Genomic DNA, 14,258 nt, shown 5'->3' with positions numbered 1-14,258 from the left:
GGGTTCTTTAAAGTGCACACGGGCCAATTGTGAACACTGGATCTACGGGTTAGAGTCCTATCCGAGAAGGCTTCTTCCACCACCGGAACCATAGGATAGCGTGCCGTTCGAACCAGCGCCGATATTATGGCTGTATGTCGCGGTTACTTCGGTATAGTTGAAATTGGCGCTATATAAATTATTATTATTATTATTATTATTATTATTATTATATTGGTTGAAAACAGTAAAAATAGAAGCAAAACAATAAAGCATTCGAAAGCGTAAACAATCTAAGACGGTCCCTTACTAACTTTCTACACACCGATACCGTCGTCATGGCAACCGCCAACTTCGAAACGAGGAGGCAAACCAGCCTTTACATAATACAGAACAAACTGTACACGGTACAGTCTGTGAATAACATGTCTTGTAGACATGAATGTAGGCCTAAGTTATAATATAGTGTCCATCTAACAGTAATAACATAAATAGCATATTTAAACTAGACCATGAATTAAATATTTAAACAATAAAGCAAATAAGTAATAAATAATAAGCAAAACAATAAAGCATTCGAAAACGTGAACAATCTAAGACGGTCCCTTACTAACTTTCTACACACTGATACCGTCGTCATGGCAAACGCCAACTTCGAAACGAGGAGGCAAGCCACTTAGCCAGCCTCTACATATACACGCTACAGTCTGTGAATCACATGGCTTGTAGACATAAATGTAGGCCTAAGTTATAATATAGTGTCCATCTAACAGTAATAACATAAATAGCATATTTAAACTAGATTATGAATTAAATATTTAAACAATAAAGGAAGTCTCACCGAAAATTAGATATACCCGCTTAATCCAGTACAAATCGTATTAGACTGGGTTCCAGTCCCTAATCTTTGTCTTAATCAGTCGAAATGCTTAAGAATAAATCGATTTTGGCACAAATGGCGTTCCATATTAATTATTTGCATGGCGTTCCATAGTATACTTTTTCTGGGATTTCTAATTCTCATCAAAAAAGTTTCTCAACATAAACTGACGCTGGTGGCGCATTCCGAAATGCGCTAATACTACGAAAAATCCATAAATTAGAGACTTGTGGCAGGTCTAGTACAAAATGTGCATTTCTACGACACATGCCTTCATGGCTTGTTGACGGACTGAGCAAGTGTGCCAAATAAACAAGTGCACCCTCTACCGGTTAATCGTATGGACCTTCTCTAAACCTAACATCCCGGCTCCTCTAATGTAAAATTAGAGCATTAGCAATATTAACAAGACATAAAAAAGTAAAAGAAAAAACAAACAAACAAAACAAATAAGTAAATACAGTATACATTAGTTTATATCGGCTTCACTACTGGTGCTCAGCTTCCATGAGCACAACCAACTTCGTAATGGGACGCACCAATTCCGTGCATGTAGTTTTTAGCTTTGCAGATCTCACTAATCCCTTGGCGTCCTTATAAACTTCTAACACCCTTGCCATTGGACATTGCCCTCTTGGTGAGTTCTCTGCAATGATCACAATGTAGCCTATTTCTAGATTTCTGAATTCTTTAAACCACTACTGTTAATGATCGCCTCCACTTCGCAAAACAGGGTCCTTAACCTTCATCATTTATTTTGATCGTCTGTTCCTTCATTAGACTGTATAAGACTTGTCTTATCGATCTTATCATTCGTTCCCAAACTCCTCCTTGATGCGAAGCAGCAGGTGGATTGAATCTCCAATAAATTCCCTCTGGTCTCAGTATTGTATGAATCTGGAAATAATTCCACTTTTTAATCAATTTCTTCAACTTCTTCGCACCGTACCTCTTTAAAACTGTTCTTCCCCGTTTCACCTCTATAGGACTAAAGTAGTCCACTCCTGATTTTGTGAACAGTTTCTCCCCACTTACCAGCCTATGCATGGGTAACTCTGACATTTTCTGTGTTTCTAGTCTTCCATTGTAGCGATGACAAACCACACACTTAGAGAGAATGCTCTTTATCAACTTGAGAGCTCTCACAACCCAGTATCTTTCACGGAACTTTGCTAAGACAGCGTTCCTACCGACATGGTCCATATGTTGGTGAATGTCGTTCAGTACAATACCGGCTACCACCGATGTCTTTGGAAGCAATATTGGGTGCTTTGCTCGTGCTAGTCTTCCGCCAACTCTGAGGGGTCCAGTTTAGACACTCCTTTGCCAATAGCCTGTCCTGAAATTGTCATCTGTACATATTTTACTATTGCCATCTCAGCATCTTCTAGCTCTGCGGTTGTCAGTGGCTTGAAGTTGTCCTCTTTCCTTGTTTTTTGGCTGTGTACTATGATTTTTACATCGTTCTCTCAGGTTAAACTTGGCTCGAACCATCCAAGCTGCGAACACCTTTAGTCGGTTCCAACTTAAAACTCTCTTAAATAATAATTCTATGGGATCAGCAGAATCGTCTACAGTTGCTGCCGCTGCTGTATGCTTCACATCAGGATCATCTTCGGACAACAAAGCCATTCCTAATTTTCCTTTCGGCCATTCAGTGTTTGGTTTTCTCAGAAATTCCGGCCCCTTTAACCACATCTCGACTTCTTTCTCTTTACTCATGTGCATGTCTCATGATGCCAGATCTGCGGGATTATTCTCTGTATCCACATGTCTCCACTGCTCACACTCAGTTCCTTCATGGATAAGTGCTAATCTGTTTGTTACAAAAGTGCTGAATCTTGTTTTAGTGTTCCGTATGTAGTTGAACTAGCATGCTGTCGGTCCAAACTATTACGTCCTTGAAGGTGCCATCAACCTCCTCCAACACAAAACTAGCACACTTAACTGCCAGGGTTGCCGTTCTTCTTTAGAGGTGCCATTTTAGATCGTCCATAAAGAATGTTGCTTTCGATAGTTCCATATGTCTTTAATCTTACATACATCGCTATTCCGTAACCCTTCACTTGCATCTGTAAATACATGGAGTTGTTGACTTTAATGATCAAATCCCAATTTAATGCATCTGGGCACTCTCAAAACTTCAATTAGAGGCAAGTCGTTTAGCCAGCGTTTCCACCTTCGAAGTTCATTTCCTTCTACTGGTTTATCCCAGCTCTTGCCTTCTTTAATTGGTTCCTGGAGCAGTATTTTAGGTGTCAACATAACAGGTGATGCCAATCCCATAGGATAAAATACCGACGTTGGAGACGCTGCTTGCCGCAAATCAAGGTCGTGTTCTGAAGGCGATCATCTGCGACGCTAAGAAGATTTTCCTGCAGATAACGCATCCGCCTGGAAAAACCGAATACGCCAGGCACTACCCGTGCTTCATGTGGACGAACGTCAACGGCGTGAGGTTGGTCGGCAAGCAAGGGACGGTCGAGGACACGCACAATCTGCTGAATCGATTCGGCGTGTCCAACGCTTGCGTGGAACTGGTGGAAACCCATGTCCAGTTGAGTCAGGAAGGAGACAACATCTCGTCCATCGACAGAGACGCGGACAGAATCACGATGATGACGCTGGCCGTGAAAGTTACGAATCCGGAGCAACGTGCGTTGCTGGAACAGTACACGAACGAGCACGTTTTCTGGCGATTCAGCGAGACGTTGAAGTTGATGATGTGGTTCGGCGGTATGGAAATCGGCTCGTCGACCGTCGAGTACGTACGCTTTCTGTGCTGCTTCGTGCGAGTCAACGGAAGAATGTTTGCGGAGGAAAAGCATCTGGTCGCAGGAATGAGGGAATGGTTGGTGAAGGAGGTGGGATTTGAAACGGCTCCAGATGTGACCCTTCGAAGTACAGGATACGTCGCTCCGGCATTCGTGGACGGTGGCCTTGCAGCAGCACGTAAGAGAGAGTGTGTTACGGAAGACGACGGTGAATCGAAGAGACTGAGAATGTCGTTTGAATGCGACCATACTTACTCCAAATCCGATAACTCAAAAAAAAAGAAAAAGAAAAACCAAACAAGTATTGTACTTTTTATTGTTTTTGAAAATAAAGTTTAATGAGAAAAAAAAAGAAAAAAAAACATACACACACACGAGCTACTGAGTCGAGATAGCATTCAGCCTTAAGGATGGAGGACGTGACGAATGCAAAAATCATAGGGAGAATGGTGAAAATTTTCACCGCGGATAACGATCGGTTGGAAATGCTGCTGGATGCAAATGGAGGGCGTACCATGAATGTGACCGTCAGTTTTGCGAAGATCATATATTTGAATGTACATTTCCGGGCTAGAGGAGATGGGGATGAGAGACACTACACGTGTTTCGTGTGGACGGTCGTCGGCGGCGTTAGGTTGGTAGGCAGGCAAGGCACTGTCGAAGACGCAATCATTCTGCTGGAGCGTTACGGAATTACGAAAGCGTACGTCGAACTCGTGAACCACTTGGTGCTGTTGAGCCGAGAAGGAGAAAACATCCATTCAATCGACAGGGATGCGGACCGAGTCATCATGATCAATTTAGTCGTAAAAGATTTAAAACCCGAGCAGAAAGCTTTGTTGGAGCCGTACACCACGGAAACCGTTTTTTTGGCAAATGAGCGAAACGTTGAAGTTGGGGTTGAGGTTCGGTGGTGGAGAAAATGATTCTATGCGCTTTATGTGCTGTCTTGTACGAGTAGATGGAAGCATATTTGCCGTAGAAAAAACTTTGCTCGAGGGAATGAAGGACTGGTTGGCCAGGAGAGTAGGACTCGAAACGGTTCCCGAAGTTTTTTCACACGGAACCGGATACGTTTCCTCCTCCTTCCGTAGTGGTTGTGTGCCCGGATCGCTACGAGATACACTGTGATAACTAAAAAGTAATTAAAAGTACAAAACAAAATGTAGACGAGAGCCCGGATCGCTACGAGATACACTGTGATAACTAAAAAGTAATTAAAAGTACAAAACAAAATGTAGACGAGGAGTCTATGTGTTCTTTTTTTTTGTCTGTTTTAGTGTGATGACAAAGAAAGTGATGATGATGGTGGTGGTGATGGTGTGCGAAGAACAAGTATGTAATACACTTAAACTCATAAAAACTCATATCAGTCGGCAGCATGGAAACGCACAAGAGAAAAGTTCTCGACTGGAATACATTCGACAAACGTGATCTGCACGATTGGGACGAGATCTCCCCATGCCTATTCGTGATGCGTGGGTTGATGAAGAAAGAATTCCATCGGTTCACGATAGGCAACAGTTGGGACGTTCGCTATTACGGCGTCATCGGCGAAGGAGGAATCTTTGATCGAATAAAAAATCCGATTCAGGACAGCACATTCGAATATCACGTAGACGGAATTGCGGGAAACAAGCGCCGTATCGCAGTAAGAAGGTGTCTTCGCGATGCGTCATTTTCTGAAGAAAGGAATTTACACATTTACCATAGGCAATCGTGTGAACGTCACTTATTTCGGTATCGTTGGCGAAGGAGGAGGAGGAGAAGAAGAATACGATGATTTTTACTTCAATACGATGGTCGGTCGACGGGAAGGTCTTTCGATCGAATATCGCAACGACGGAAAATCGGGCAAGAAACGTTTTGTTGTTGCAATGACGCAATCGAAAGGTTATTTCACGTTTTCGTACAGATTAAACCAACTTGGAACCGGTAAATCGACCGTCGTACTGGTGATGAACAAATGTTATAACTTTGATATTGATTTATGCATAAAAGCTTTCGATATTAAGCACGATGTACAATATCTAGTGCATAAGAACAAATTGTGCCTGATTGGGAGAGCTAGTAAAACAAACAAATAAAAAAAAGTGAAACTAAAAAAAAAAACGAGTAATGTGTCAATTCTTTTGTTTATTGTCCGAATTAAATTACATGGGCATGAATCCAGGACCGGGTTGTCTTAAATCACAATGCATTTGCAGCTGTTTGTCTCGTCCACGTCGATAATGTCGAGCGCGATATCGGTCTGAAAACCGGCACCTCGTTACGGCCACAGTCCTTGCTTTCGTCGCAACGCCTCAGACGTTCGCGCCTGATGCGGTTCTCGTCGATGATCGTCGCATCCTCGTCCAATTGAAAAGGCAGAATGCGGTGTCGTTCCGATTCCTGTCCGGTTCGTGCAGGACGGTGGATTCGGAGACGCACGGCGGTAGATTTATTCCGTTGGCGTGCAACCGTCTCCAGACGCTCGGTTGGAATACGTCCACGTCGGTGATTGCGTTCGTTCACCTCGGTAAGAAGCCTCAGCAGCCGGATGACGTTGGACGTCAGATCGATGAGAAACCGACCGTACTGAGACCAACACTGCAAGGGATTGCGCGCGTCGTCCGCTACATCGTCCAGAAAACTCTTCACGTCGGCGTCGGAAAGTTCGAACTTCAGCACGTGTTCGGGCCACTGTTCTCTGCTGATTCCGAACACCAGATCCTGGGCGGGAGTGGCCAGCTCCCCCACCAAGTCGCGCGACGTTTCCAGCGACAGCAGAGTCGTGAAAAAGTCGCCTTTCAACCAACCGCCTCCGCTCCTACCGAACTTTACGCGATTTCCCGTCTTGACCACGACGTCGTTCACGGCCAGTTCCGACAAGCACGCCTCCATCAGATCCTTGGTTTCGGGCGGTCGCATCGATTCTCCTCGATTGTAGCGCAGGAACGTGCATCTCATCGTCCGCATGAGCAGTTCGAAAAACGGATTGTCGGATCCGTATCGTTTACCGTCGAACGTCCATCCGAAGGTGGTGCACGACGTTTCCCTGTCGGCGCATCCGACGAACCGTCGCCAGTCGTCCATCGATGCCAGCGTACGGTCCAGCGTCTCCACGTCCGTGAAGTCCTCGAGTCTTGCCATCCACAATCGTTTTGCCGGGTGGTCGCCGTCGTCGCCGTCAATCGTAATCATTCTAGACCACCGGACGTGTACCGTCGGTTGGGAAGTCCCAATTTTAACACAGAACTCATTTTAAACATTTCCATGACTACTTTTATTTGAGGTTTTGTTTTTGTTTTAAACGGTCACCTAAACCACCTTTTTCTTTTTCTTTTTTTTTTAAACTTCATTTTTTGTCTTTATCGAAAAACATTTTCTTAAATTTAGCAGTCAATTTCGTTTCCGGACTTGACTTGGCGGACGACGACGATATCAAACCTTCCAAAGTTTCCACGATGCCGGCAATCTCTGCATCTTGTTTCTTTCGACGAAGAAGCTTGAGGACCTCTTGCACGTGTTCTACCGGCATCTCCACCCAATCGACCATCGTTGCTCTCTCGTGGTACACGGCACTGTCGTAAATAGTTTGTCAACACAGGTACACCCGCTTTCTTTGTCCGACACACGGGGCAGGTTCCAAGGGCAAACGAGCATCCGTTGCACGCGAGCAGGTGCCAACACGGTAAGAACACCGTGTCCCATGGAAATTCCAAACATATCTTGCAAACTAGGCTTTCGTCCGCCAAAGGCCTGTTTCGAAGTATCTCGCGATCGATGCAGAGTCTGCAAAGTTGGGGGTCGAAACTGTCCACGTGCCGCAGTATCGTGTCCAGAAAGATGCGTCCGGTTGCGAAAACAGTTGAAACTTTCGCGAACGTCCGTCTTCTGGATAACGGATCGTGAACTTGACCGATGGAAAACGATCGTTACTGTCAACCGTGAGCGACTCGGCAAGTTTAAGACGTTCGACCACCGTTGGCGGTAGACTGCGTATGCCGTATATCCGTCCGGCGTGATTCAAGTTGTCGGTCGAAGTGTGCATGGGAACGCTCCTGCGTTTCTTCCACACCAACGTCTGATACAGCTGATAGTTCAGAGAGGTTTTGGTACGCAGGTTGAAATTTCTCCTCGTCGTGATGTTCGTCGATCCGGACGTGTTCCATTGCCTGTTACTCGATCGGCGAATGCGGGTGGATGATCATCTCGTCGAATATACGTTCGATCGCGCTCGATCTGCTTCTCTTCTTGGCTGCAGAATGAGTATGAGACGGGGGATGGGACGGAGGAGGAGACGAGGGAGGAGGAGGAACTTACGGTTGATAGGATGCCTCTTCGTGTACATGGCTGTTCCTTGATCGAAAGCTCGACGAAAAGGCTCTCTGGGTGCCTTTGAATTCCCAACCCCCTTTCACTTGGAATTCCTTCCACCTTAAATCCAAGAGCTTGAAGTTCCTTGGACCTGCCCTCCACTGGAATTAAGTAATAACTTTTTGTCTGTTACTAGTCCACTTGGCTAGAATAAATCCGCCTTTGCTGCACATCTGCTTAAGATCTTTTATCATATCTACTCATTGAGTTGTAGAACCAACTGAATTCAAACAGTCATCGACGTAGAAGTTACGCAGTAATGTCTGTGAAACTTCTTTACTTGCCCTCGACCTATTGTCGATCGCCGTTTGTCGCAATGCCATATTGGCGCAAGCGGGAGATGACGCCGCTCCGAACAAATGAGCTGTCATCCTATACTCCACTGGTTGCTGGTCGATATTCCCTCCTGGCCACCATAGAAACCTCATGTAGTCCCTATCCTTAACTGGCACCTTTACCTGGTGGAACATCGAATCAATGTCAGCCATTATAACCACTGGGTCCTCTCGAAATCGCAGAAGCACTCCTACCAACCTGTTTGTCAAGTTAGGTCCTGTGAGTAATAGGTCGTTCAGAGATGTTCCTTGGAATCTGGCAGCGCAGTCGAAGACCACACGTATCTTCCCTACATTGCGTGGGTTATATACCCCGTGGTGAGGTTTATACCAAGCTTTCCCATTCTGGTTCACGTTGTCCACCTTCTCAGCAAACCCTTTTTCTATGAGTTTTCTCATAAACTCTGAATAATCTTGGTGGTACTCCTGATTACGTTGCAGTTTGGTCGTCAATCCTGCTACCCTCTTAATCGCCATACACTTATTATTATGGAGTATTGGAGTGCCTTCCTTAAATGGTAGGTCGATGTTGTAGTGGCCATCGATAATTTTTATACCATCTTTCACTTTAGAGATGAACAATTTGTCCTCTTTCGACGGCTGTTTAGCATGTGAGAGTCCCTTTTCCGGGAAATCCAACTCAGTAGTGGTTCTCACCAGCTTCTCAAATCGTGGATCTTCTTCCAGTTGTGTTATTCCAAGCATCTCGATCCGATTTACTGGAAAACACTGCTTACTCTGGCTACCGCCAGTCCCCACTAAATTCTATATTAACCATCCTAGTTTGGTTTTGGTGGCATGGGGGGGGGGGACTCTGGTCCGGTGACTACCTGTTGAGGACAATACGCTTCAGACACTGCGTTGCCAATCAGGATACCTACTTCTGCATCGATGCTCTCAATTTTTATGTTGCGCAAATGGGGCCATTTTGCAACATCCTCTCTTGTAAGAATATGACTCTTTGATAGCTTTTCTTTGGCGTATGCTATCGGTATATTGACGTCTCCGTCATCATCAAACTGCTGACTACCAGTCACTTTACAATATTAGTATTCATTGTGTGTGATGCCTGCCTTTTATCCCTGTGAAAGATTGTTGGGTGTGAACCTTTGCAAGTCTTGCATGTTGACCTTCTTCTACACTCTTTACTCCTATGCCCCACTCGGAGACACCCAAAGCACGCATTAGCTTACTTTAGGAATTATATTTTCGCTTCTCTTGCTAGTACATTGAATTTAGCGCAGTTCTCCAATTCGTGTTGTTCCTTGCAATAAAGACAACCTCTTTCATCTGTCACAGTGACATAACTTCCCTTATAAGGCCTTCGGCTTTTGTCGCTTTCCTCTTTCACTATCCTGTACACAGGATCATTCCCAATTCTGCTTTGCTTTTTAACGTAATCCACTAGGTCGTCAAATGTTACCATTCGTTGCTGGTCTTCTTGAATGCCATCTGTGATGGCACGCCATTTTCCTCTTAATGTGTATGGCAGCTTACTAACTAGCATCTGTATGTTCTTTGAGTAGTTCAGTTCTGTCATATAGTTTAAGTCAGACATTGCATTGTGACACTCCAACAGGAACAGGGAAAGATTGTTCAAGGCATAAGGGTCTTCTGCACAGTTATTTTGTTAGCTTTTTGCATATATGCATCCGCCATTTTATACATTTCTTGGCAATCGCCTTTCATGCTTCTTGGTAGCCCTTATCTGCATCCAGGTGCATACAACTTCGTACTAATCTGTTAACATCACCTACAGTAAATTGCTCAAGGTAGTACAGCCTTTCCCTACCCTCACTCGTCTTTCCTTCCACTTCATGTTCAAATTCCTTTATGAAGGTGTTGTACTCAGTTGCATCACCATTGTTGGGTGTTATTTTCCGACGTGGCCATGTTGCCTTTTGTTGACTCGTTACAATCGCCTTAGCCATCTCGATTTGTTATTTCACAAGAACATTCATCATTTCATTTTGTGAAGGCGGTGAATGCGTTGGTAAAGTAGGCAGAATTCCAGCAATATGTGCATTCAAGCTCGAGTGCTTAGCTAGTTGCGCACTTGGCAATGTTATCTTTGGAGCCTCCTTCTTTGCTCTAACCAAGCTGAACTCCTGTTTTGTTTTGTGGTCGTCAGTTTCATCTTCCTGGGCATTGGTGCTGCCAATCTGAACTTCTTCATTCAGAAATCTAATCATCTTCTCCTGTTTTGACTCTACTCTTGCCCGACTCTAACCTCTCGACCTCCTTGTCTAGAGCCGCCGATCTTACTTGGGAAACTGCAACCTCTTCCATTATTCCTAATTATTCCTAATAACTAAATTTCTATATTTGCCTCCATCTTAGCCATTTCCGCAGCAGTCTTCCTCTTTGCAAACTCCTGTCGTGCCATCGCCACCGCCAAGTCTGCCCTTGCCTGTGCAGCACTTAACTTAATGATGAGACCGCTGATGCTCTGCTACCCTTGCTACTTCCTGAGCTTAGTGACATAATGCAGAGTACTCCTGTTTATACTCTTCTGAAGCATCTAATTTTTTGTAATGATGTACTGCCCTCAAATAAAACGAGTAGACGCAAACGTTATTCAAGTTCAACACTTCGTTTAATTTCTCCTTGTTGAATTAAAACCACTTATGGTTGGACTATAACCACATTTTTGGTTGAACTAGATTACTGGAAGAACATTAAAGTACTACGATATAACATAGCATGCATTAAAAATGTTATGCCTATCATCCAACATTATGTAATAGGCTCAATCAGTACTAATTAGCACAATTGCATCAGTGTATTGGTTGAAACAGTAAAAATAGAAGCAAAACAATAAATCATTCGAAAACGTGAACAATCTAAGACGGTCCCTTACTAACTTTCTACACGCTGATACCGCCGTCATGGCAACCGCCAACTTCGAAACGAGGAGGCAAACCAGCCTCTACATAATACAGAACAAACTGTACACGGTACAGCATGTGAATCACATGTCTTGTAGACATGAACGTAGGCCTAAGTTATAATATATTGTCCATCTAACAGTAATAACATAAATAGCATATTTAAACTAGATTATGAATTAAATATTTAAATAAAGGAAGTCTCACCGAAAATTAGATATAACCGCTTAATACAGTACAAATCGTACAAAATGAGCATTTCTACGACACATGCCTTCCTGGCTTGTTGACGGACTAAGCAAGTGTGCCAAATAAACAAGTGCACCCTCTACCGGTTAATCGTATGGACCTTCTCTAAATCTAACCTTGAATTCTTAAGCATTTCTATAGTATATGACAAATAAAGTAAATCTGAATCTAATTCTTAGTACTGTATAAGGAAAGGAAAATAATCACTTAAATAATGAAAACTGCATGGGTTTGTAGCAATTTAAGATGTGCACTGAGTTTAAGTACAGATAATAAGGATGTCACTCCAAAAAATGACAAGGCCATTTTATTCTACGTTTCGCTAAGCATCATCAGGGATAATACATAATATAACAAAGGAACTATATATAGTATAATACAATATTTAAAATATTCATACTTGATGACTTATGACCTTACCTTCATTATTCACTTTTTTGTTTCCAACTTGATTGAAATAGATAGATAAAATGCTGGATAGAAATAATTGTTGTCTAAAATATAACAATACAAGAGACCTAGTTGATTATGTGTAACGTTGTGGAGAAATGGCCGATATTGTTTACCAAGTCTTAAGGAAGTGTATGACATCATAATGCCCATACATATATAAAAATCAGAGAAGCCTAAAAACCCATTTTGTTTAGGAGTACTATGGATATTTCTTATTGCCGGATCAAATTTAACTGACCACAATGGCACTTACTGTCACCAAGATTATTATTAACCCTTAACATACGAAGTATAGTACCCCCATTAATTGTATTGAAAATGCTTATAAAACTGTAACCGGCTGTATAATGTTATTATTGGGTACTGGCTACTTCAAATATATATTTTATGAGGAAATGTTACACATCTGAATAATAGTAGATAGAAAGATCACCCAGATATAACATTGCAATTAAACACCAATATGCTATCGCTATAGGTTTTTTTCTTTCATTGACCTATTTTTTGTATAATGTCAAATCTAGTTTAATATTCTGTTTTTGTGTATTAGTCCTGTAATTGTAATTGTTTCCGAACCTGTTGACGCCTAATCAATGTTTGGCTCTTATGGATAGTTGATTTTTATGTACTGCTTTTAAGAATAAGGGAGTAGACCATAGGCCAATGAGTTGTGTCTATCATGGGCAAATACACTAGAACATAATACAATTAGAACCAATTAGAAGGAAGAGAAACATATTACAATTTCCGTTTCGCCAATGATGAGTTACGTAACCCTTTGACAAGTCTGAATTTGTTGGACAACCATCAACAGCATATCAAAAGAATATACCCACAGAAAATACGTTGTACAATTAACATTCCTCCTGATGATGCGAGTGGGCCTATAGCGTAGCTTTTGGGCCTGACCATACATATTGACAAGCATAACAGTCCAAATTATAATTTGAGTATATGTTTTAAAGTTTTTAAAATTATTATTTGTTTCAATTTCATAATGTTTAACTTTTGTATATTTAGATGGTAAGGTTTTTTTAACTGGAGACTGTTTCATATGCTACTATCAAAGGAGTTTAATGTAGTAGTGTTTATTAAAGTATTGTATTCCTTTTTATGTTTAATTATTATTTTACGTGTTTATAATCTTTATTTATTTATTTATTTAATTCAGACAATTTAATGTAAAGACAATAACTTTCATGTAAATAAAATAAAAATATAAGGCTTGGTTTCAAAACATCTAAAGGTGAAAGAAAAAATAAATACGTATCATTATACAGGAGTAAAAAAGAATTTTGCATAATTATGACATATATTTGTTTATTGATTCAGTTTATGATTCATTTATTTAGTCATCCATTTTTATATTTATTCAACCAAACAGGTTGAAAGTTACAGTAAAAATTGATTGTGAAATGCAGTGTAAAATGTTTTTTTTTATTTTTCCAGGCTCAAAATTTTTTTTAGATTTAATACATACTGTATGGATAATCATAAATTGTGTGAAAAACAGGACAGTTCTTTGTGTGTTTGTGGTGAGTGGATTCACCAACTGTAGAATATTTAAAAATACTGAAAGTTCTATTAGGCATAAAAAGCTTTAATTTAGTTCTAATTTGACTGCTTGCATACAACACACAATATTGTCTGTAGAGAAAAATTAGATTTAGTTATGTCTTTGTGAAGTTACATTTAAAATTATGGCATTGTTTTACATGGTCCCTATTATCATTTCCCGAGTGAAATATCATAACAAAGTTTGACCAATACTGTATCTCTCTAAATCCTTACACACATAGCTAAAACCCAAAAACATGACAAGGTTGTATGTGAGGAATGGACAAAATGTGACCAGTAATAAAATCATACTTTGGCGTATTACTTACTTTCAGCAGTCTTTCATAAGGTGACTGGTTGTCGATATCAGGTTGATCAAGTCTCGGGATCCTCAAATTTGTCATGTTGATACGATAGCCTGTTCAGATCAATTTTCTGTAAAAACATCCTCATTTACGGAAGCACCTAAGTGCCATTCGACTTGACGACTTGTCAAGATAATTATGTTGTCAAGTCGACATAATATACATATCATGTCGACATGGCGAGATAGATTATCTTGAAAAGTCGACATACTAAAAATGTTTTGTTGTCATGACGAGATAGGTTATCTTGACAAGTCGACATAATAAAAGTTGTATGTTGTTATGGTGAGATAAATTATCTTGACAAGTCGACATAATAAAAATGTTATGTTGTCATGGCGAGATAGATTATCTTGACAAGTCGACATAATATAAGTTGTATGTTGTCATGGCAAAGATAGGTTATCTTGACAAGTCGA

Source organism: Anneissia japonica, unplaced genomic scaffold (genome assembly GCF_011630105.1).
Source record: "Anneissia japonica isolate Jap-2015-1 unplaced genomic scaffold, ASM1163010v1 scaffold26_len2425191_cov177, whole genome shotgun sequence".
Taxonomy (NCBI): domain Eukaryota; kingdom Metazoa; phylum Echinodermata; class Crinoidea; order Comatulida; family Comatulidae; genus Anneissia; species Anneissia japonica.
The sequence above is the reverse complement of the archived record's forward strand: the minus strand, read 5'-3'. Positions refer to the sequence as shown.